Genomic DNA, 8682 nt, shown 5'->3' with positions numbered 1-8682 from the left:
ACGACTGATGTTATCCATCCATTGTCGAATCATTGCATTGTTTTTCTCAAAAAGTTGCTCAATATTTAAAATTTTGATTTGAAGCTCATCTCTTTCTTTCTTAACTACTTCCATATCTCTTTTAAGTTCATCAAGCTCTTGACTTTGTATCCATCCATTTGAGGAAGAAGATGAGCCAAGGTAGTAAGGCCTACCTCCAATAACAGTAGATTCCATTCCAAGACCATATATCCTCCCATTCTTGGTTCCAGCTACATCACACCAAACATCTAACTCACTTGGAGGGGGAATTCCTTGTGCAGATGCATTTTGTGTTAAGTCTTCAAATTTACGTGTAAATTCTGCTTGTTAACATCAATAGAATATTCATACCAATAGAATATTGATCAAGAAAACATAGATATTATTTCATGAATGATTGCTTCTCAGTCTATTTGAAGTAATTAAAAAGAAATTAGTTGAAAAATTTTCATTAATGTGCAGGTAAATAATAACAGTGACCTGTAATTATCCTATAATGTGTGTGTATTATATATAATAGGGATACTTATTAGGTAAAATTGTCTGAAAAAGTTGTTGTAATATAGGATACTCAAAGCTTGAAGCCATGTGCTTCACATTTAATATATAAGAATATAATATGCTGAAAGGATATGTAAAATCAGTAACATAAATTTTACTTGAAACCTATTCAGACATGGACTGATACTGAAATCAGATTTCTAATAGAACCTTACTCAATATTATTTTCACAAGTGAATTCTATTTTCAGGAGTTTTGCTGCTGTTGGAGTAGATCCTACAGTCACTGAACTATCTTTCTTTTATTCTCTCTCTCTCACACACACAAACACATTCTCCTTCTAAGAAAATCAGATTAGATTTTTAATAAGTTGTCATTGCTTTCAGGTTATTAAACTCTATAAAAATAAAATAAAAATGTTTGTAATTTAGGTACTTGAATGTTTTCCTTGTGTTATGTTTTATTGAATATCTAAGACATTCTAAAGTTGATACTAAAATTGATTTTAAGTTACTCTTACAATACAGAACTTTTGTATGGAACAAATGAGCTTCAATGCAATCCCTACCATAACAGTGTACTCTGAGGTTGATTTGGTAAGGATCTATGTGTGTGCCAGCAATTCCCCTCTTTCTCTTTGGCACCAAAGAAGCAATTGCCAGTGTTGCCTAGTTTTCACTTTCAAATAAAGTGGATGCCATACAAATGCAATTTCAAACTCCAACGTACTTAACTATTAAAATAAAAGGTTGAAATGTGCAGTAATTGTTTCCTACTTCACTAATTAGTGCATGAAAGAGATGTTTGTGGAAGAAAAAAAACACAACATTTTTCCCAACCTGCAGCAGTATTAGAAAACTACTTGTAGTGGGTTTAGATTTTAATTTTATGGTACTATCATGCAATTACCTTTCTATTGATTGTTAGATAATGCACTCAGAGTAAGAAAACTCACTCTCAAGCAGTGTTTCAAAAAATAACTTTGTTTATGCTCTCACATAGTTTAATTGTAAGCTTGTAAAAAGTTACTGGTATATTGAATTGATTTTGCTACTTCAACTAAAAAGAATTGGATATTCCATCTACTTATTTGGATGTTAACATGAGGTTCAAATGCTCATAGTGCATATATATGAGAAAAGGAAGCTGAAATTTGCAAAACAAAAGTTTACTTCAGACATTCCAAAGACTTCTTTGGCATCTTGGAAGACAATATTTCTGCTTTCTCTCCAATTTTTATTTACAGTGCTATATTTCTCCTCAAAATTCAATTGGTGATTTGAGAATACAATCATCAAATTTTCATGTGTCTATCTAGAGTCTTATCTATTCTCAAAGTCACATCAGATCTTGTAACTGCTTACTAATTGATTTCACAGTCTTATTGGTTTTAAAGTTGGAAATTCCTTGAGTAATGGACAACATGGCAGGTGGATGTTGTTTTTTTTTATCATCTTTCTCTCTCTTTCTATCTTTCTTTCTATTACACACACTCTCACAGTGACTTAGCCAGCAATATTCATGTTCTTTTTCTGCTTTGTTTTTGTACTTAAATTTGTATATGTTGTGACTCTGATGCAGCAAAAGTTTCATTTGATGTAGAATTAGTTTCATCTGGTGTTGAATTAATTTCATTTGATGTTGAATTAGCTGCAAACTGAGATGTTCCGAATGATTGATCAACATTTGGTTTTGAATTTGAATTAGAAGCTCGTGGTGCCAAAGGTTAAGCAACACACTTAGGTGTTTTGAATGATTGATTAACATTTGGTTTTGAATTTGAACTAAAAGCTTCTAGTGCCAAAGGTTGAGCTGCAAACTGAGATGTTCTGAATGATGAATCAATGGATGGGAAAGCAATTAGTCGAGAAGCACAAATAATTTGTGAAGGACGTCTTGAACGTTGTTTGGTCGAATGTTCACAAAAAGTAACTTCTTTAGCATGATTTTTGTTTGACATCTGCAATAATTATAAAACAAATTAGAAAATTGTTGAAATCAATAAAACATAATAGGAAAAATTAGAAAAAATAGAACACAAATACAAATGAAACCTCACCTTTACAGTATCATAAAGAAAGTGATTTACTCATCACTATCATCACTATTACCATTAAAGTAATCATCAAGTCTATATTGATTTAAAATTTCATTATCTTCAGAATCATACTCAAATTCACTTTCAAAAAAACCTTCTTCCTCTTCTTCCTCTTCTCCCTCTTCTTCCTCTTCTATTTGCTTACTTTCTTTCGAATTCTCAACAACTCTCATGTCTAGTTCATCTATTTCCTCATACTCATCTTCATCCATCAAATGATCAAGTAGCTCCTCATTTGTTGTGATATTAACGTTAGTTGTTGACTCTTGATAAGCAACCTCTAATGTATATCGATCATCCATTGTACATCTTGGTTTGGTTTTAATAACCACCCACCAATCGACCTTTTCTTTTATTTTTTCTGGATTAGGTACATAATATACTTGAATTGCATTTGTTGCAAATATGAAAGGATCAAAATTTGAATATCTTCTTTGACAATGAACCTCCACAATGTCATATTGGGGTTGAACTTTTATACCATGATTAATGGTATTATCAAACCACTCACAGTTAAATACCACTAATTGTTTGGTTGGTTCTCCTGAGTATTATACTTGCATAATCTCTTTGATAATACCATAATAGTATTTTTCATTATCATCCTTCACACAAACTCCACAATTGATTGTTTTCTTACCAATACTCCATTCTTTCATGTGAAACTTGAAATCATTGACAAAGTATATGGGCCAAGTAAGAACCTTTTTTTGGGGACCCCATGCCAAGTGATGCAAATGTTGATTTTGTACTAAGTTATTTCTATCATGAACCTATAAATAACAATCCCAAAATCATTATTTTTCATAATTAATAGAACTATTCAGAAGAAAAGTGTATAATACTTACATATGTTCGAAACCAAAATGGAAATTCGGATGCAATTCTCCCATCAATATCAATTCTACTTATATTTGGAATAGATGCTTCCAAATATTGCACAAAGTGTCTGTAATTGTATACATTCTTATATACATTAAAACTATTAAAAAAATAAATAAATGAGATATAAAATTAAAATACTTACTCAATATATGATTGAACTTCCTCACAATTAAGCAGGACATGCAAATGCACAATAGCTAATTCTTTCTCATTCAAATAATGACTCTTACAAGTTCCTCCTGGACGACCAACATGATTGAAAACTGATAAAGTTGTTTGGCTCGTGTCATTTTGACCTCCAAAATCATTTCGACCAACTTTAGTTCTCATTGATTGGACATGTGACTCAAAATAATATGAACAAAAATGAGAAGTCTCCAAGCTTAAGTATGCCTCACAAATAGAACCCTCTACATGGGGTTTGTTTTTAACCATTCGTTTCAACCTATTCAAGTACCTATACAAAAGCATATTGTTAACTACTAAACTTATAACTAACATATACAATTGTGTACATTAAATGAAGTAAAAAATTACCTCTCAAATGGATACATCCAGCGGTATTGAACAGGACCTCTCACTCTAGCTTCATAAGGTAGATGCTCCATGGAATTGAAAAATTCAGGAGGAAATATTTGTTCCAACTTACATGTCGTAATGATGATGTTTTTTTCCATTAATAACAAATCATCCACTCTCAAAATTGTTGAGCACAAGTCCTTAAAAAACTTACTTAATTCAGCTATAGGATTCCACACCTGATGGGGAAGTGCACGAAAAGCAATAGGTAATAACATCTCTATTAACACATGACAATCATGACTTTTCCTTCCAAACAACTTCCTCTGGTTTAGGTTTACACATCTACGCAAATTTGAGGCATACCCATCTGGCATTTTCAACTCACTAATTCATTTGTAAACAATATTTTTTTGTTCATTGGACAAAACAAACTTTGCTTTAGGCTTTAAGACTTTTCCACTAGGTTGAAATTGTAGTTCTAGTTCTCTTCGCTTACAATACTCCTTCAAGTCCATTCTCGTCTTAACATTATCTTTGGTCTTATTTTTTATATCCATCACTGTGTTGAAGACATTATCAAACACATTTTTCTCTGCATGCATTACATCAAGATGATGTCTTATCAAATTGGTTTTCCAATAAGGCAACTCCCAAAAGATGCTTTGTTTTGTCCAATTATGAGACCCACCATGTTCATCACAAATACAAGGACTAACTTCAGTTGTTTTTGGGAAAAAACAAACTTGTTCCCACAATTCATTCCCAGTCAAAAATATTGGAGGTTAAGACTTTTCAATTCGATTTTTATAAAATGCATCCTTATTTCTTCTGAATGAATGGTCCATAGGCAAAAATTGACGATGAGAATCAAACCAAGAAATTTTCCCACCTCTTTTCAATCTAAAAGCTTTTGATTGGTTCATACAGTATGGACATGCTAATCTCCTTGATGTACTCCAACCCGACAACATTCCATATGCAGGAAAATCATTAATAGTCCACATTAATGTAGCTTTCATCATAAAATTTTGTTTTCTTGAAATATCATATGTCAACACTCCATTCCATAATTGTTTTAACTCATCAATCAATGGTTGCAAATACACATCAATTTTACCTTTTGGACTATGTGGCCCAGGGATAATTAATGTCAAAAACATAAAAGGAGTAGTCATGCATAATTCTGGAGGAAGATTATAAGGGGTGATAATTACCGGCCAACAAGAATAAGGTGGAGTCGAATTATTAAAAGGTGAAAAACCATCAGAACATAAAGCTAACCTTACATTTCTTGGTTCAAATGCAAATTCAGGATACATTTTATCAAAATGTTTCGAAGCTTCACCATCAGATGGATGACACAACACCCCAGGTTCTCGTCTATTTTCATGATGCCACCTCATATGTGGAGCAGAACTCATGGAGGCATATAATCTCTTAAGCCTAGGAATGAGAGGTAAATAATGCATTCTTTTAACAAGAACCTCTTTGTATTTATCTCTACCAACACCTCGTATATGAAAACGTGGTTTGTGACAAAATCTACATTCTCTTAATTTCATTTCTTCATCAGTGTAAAATAACGTACAACCATCAAAACAACAATCAATTTTTTTTGCAGTTAAACCAAGTTTTGAGACTAACTTTTTGGCCCTATAGAAATCTTTAGGAATAAGATTACCAATAGGATGTGTCTCTTTCATAAGGGCTAATGTTTGATCACAAGATCTTTGAGAAATGTTCCCCTCTGATTTAATTGTCAAAAATCTAACAGTAAAAGATAATTCAGTGTGATTATTACATCCGGGCCATAATGGTTTTTGGGTTGCATCTAATAGTTCGTAAAACCTTTGGGCTTCTATGTTTGGAGTCTCATTCATACTTGGAGAGTCATCCATTTCTTGATCATGATCTATTTCATACTCTAGACCAGCAACATCATAAACCACGCTCTCAAATCAATTGAGGTGTACTGAAAATCTCAAGACTAGTATCTATGCATATGTTTGGGTCACTTTCTCCATGACATGTCCAATACCAAAATTCGGGAATGAATCCTTTCTTATAAAGATGAACTTTAACTTCTTCAAAATGGAAGAACCTTAGATTTTTGCACTTAGAACAAGGACATCTTATTTTTCCATTTGACAAATTTGTTTCTTCACATGCATAGGACACAAATTCATCTACTCCTTTTAAAAATGCATCTTTATATCCCCTTCTATCAGACATAAATCTATCATACATCCAACTTCGATTTTGACGAATATCCACAATATGTCGTATAACACAATGCATCATTCAACTATAAAAGAAAGTCTTATAATCTGTCATTATTTAATTTATTTGAGAACAATAAAATATTCCCTAAACTATGAACATACAATGACTAAAATAAAAAATGTCTAACCTTTTTTTTTTTGCCGGAAGAACAGGAGAAACTTGTAGCTCCACAGGTACTAGTCTTGGACTAAAAGAATTCAACCTATTTACTCACCTACCACACACAGATTAATACACATATTAGCTACATAAACATTCAACAAAAAATTTTCATATATAAAGCCTATGAATAAATATAAGACTTCTAAACAAATCCATCTCAACACATAGAAGAAATTAGGTTATCTTGAGCGGTTCTTGTTTAATTTTCAGCTTCATGCAGATGGTAGTGCTAAACAAATCCTATTCTTCAAAAGGATTGATAACAAAGAGGATATCCAATTAAAATCCTAAAATCCAATAAGTAGAAAGGAAACTCATAAAAAATTAGGTTATCCTAAGTCATAAGACGTTCTAATCTTATGACTTTTAATACTCAGTCATTCAATATTATATGTAACAATTCTATAGGTCTGAAACTAGACCACATTCGATCTCGTGAATTAAATAATGCTAGAAGATACTCATTATGTGGCGTCAAATATTGGAATAGAAACATCATATGTATTGTTTATAAAATCAAAAAGTGTGTGCAAGATTATAAGGCCAATTTCATACAAATAGATATCTTATTAATGTGTTCAAGATGCATAAATTTAAGAGTGATGGAGACTTTTGTGAATAAAGTAATGGATTGATTTTCATTTTATACCACACAGCAGGGAATACTCTATTCCAAAAAAAAAAAAACTAACACTATTATCTTATAAGGATTCTATACATAGATTAAAAAAACTATCAACTGATATAAAACTAACACTATTATCTTATAAGGAATCTATACATAGATTAAAAAAAACTATCAATTGTGTTATCAGTTGATAGTTGAGAAGTTATAAATTAAGTATTTATGCAATCTGAGAAGATTAAAAAGAATTGCCAAGTTTTGGATTTCTGAAATGGTAATAAAAATGTGTAGGAGGACCATTCAAGAGTCTATGGATTGAAAATCAAATGTTGAAACTCCACATTGGAATATAATTGTTAAATTTGAGACAAGGAAAAGCATCCTACTCTACTGCAATGACCTAAAATCTATAAGGATGAGCAAGCACAAAAAATAAAAAACAGAGTAAGAATAGAGCTCGAAATGAGACAAGGAGAAGCATACTACTACGTTGTCGTCGTGTGTTGCTGTCGCGGAATGCGCTGCCATCTCACGCTGCTGTCGCGGGTGAGTCGCCGTCGGGGAGCGTCGCCGTCGTGGATGCGCCGCCACCGATTGGAGAGTGTGTTGTGGAGATTGAGAGATGAGAAGAAAAGGCTACAGAGAAAGATAGATTAATTTTACCTCCCTGCAACCAATTTGCTCAAATTAAAAAAATTTAAAAAAATAATTAATTTTATAAAATTTAATTACTCTAAAATTAGTATCTAAATTTAAATAGTAGTGAATAAAAATTTAAGTATCTAATTATGTGATGATTAGAAACTAAAAAATTAGTTTTTAATTTTATTATTTTTATAAAAAAATAGTTTCTAAAATATATTAAAAGTGACTTAAAAATTGGTTTCCAATTACATCTTAACAAAGAGACTAAAAAAATGGTCTCTAATTTTATTTTATTTTTTTATTTGTTATTAGCTACCAAAAATGTAGTATCTAATTTTATTATAATTTTTATTAATAATAGATATCATTTTAGTAACTAATAATTTTTAGTTTATAAAATGGTATCTAACTTAGTTACTATAAAAACTATTTTTTTTTTCGAAATTAGTTGTCATTTAATCATTTTCTTGTAGTGATAGTATTTTCATTCCATCCCTTTCTAATGGTGATGGTTTCATGTACATGTGTGTACAAAATGAATTATTCCAAAGCCACAAATTTGCAAATTACATTCTTGAGAGTCCTAGTAATTTAATATTTTTATATCATTGTCAAAACAATGTAGTTTTGCAAACAATTGGTAAAACACCTCATGACAAGAAAAAAAGGTTTTAGTGGAGGTTATTTAGCGGAGGTTAACATAACCTTAGGAATTGATTTAATTAATGGAGGTTTTTTTCTAAAACCTCAACAAAATAACGGAGGTTTTTTAACCTTATTTAAATTCCAAAGGTTTATTCTAAAACCTCGGCAAAATGACGGAGGTTTTTTTAACCTTCATTAATTTCCAAAGGTTTATTTTAAAATCTCCGCAAAATAACTGAGGTTTTTTTAACCTTCATTAATTTCCATAGGTTTATTTCAAAACCTCCGCAAAATA

General features: G+C 31.2%; 1 pseudogene; it reads right to left on the bottom strand.

The window, feature by feature from the left end:
* Window positions 1-3643: 3643 nt before the first annotated feature.
* LOC150025644 (uncharacterized) lies at window positions 3644-6325 on the bottom strand (annotated as a pseudogene).
* Window positions 6326-8682: the final 2357 nt, after the last annotated feature.

This window comes from Phaseolus vulgaris, chromosome 8 (genome assembly GCF_051622355.1).
Source record: "Phaseolus vulgaris cultivar YP4 chromosome 8, ASM5162235v1, whole genome shotgun sequence".
Lineage (NCBI taxonomy): Eukaryota > Viridiplantae > Streptophyta > Magnoliopsida > Fabales > Fabaceae > Phaseolus > Phaseolus vulgaris.
This window is presented reverse-complemented; position numbering and strand designations above follow the sequence as displayed.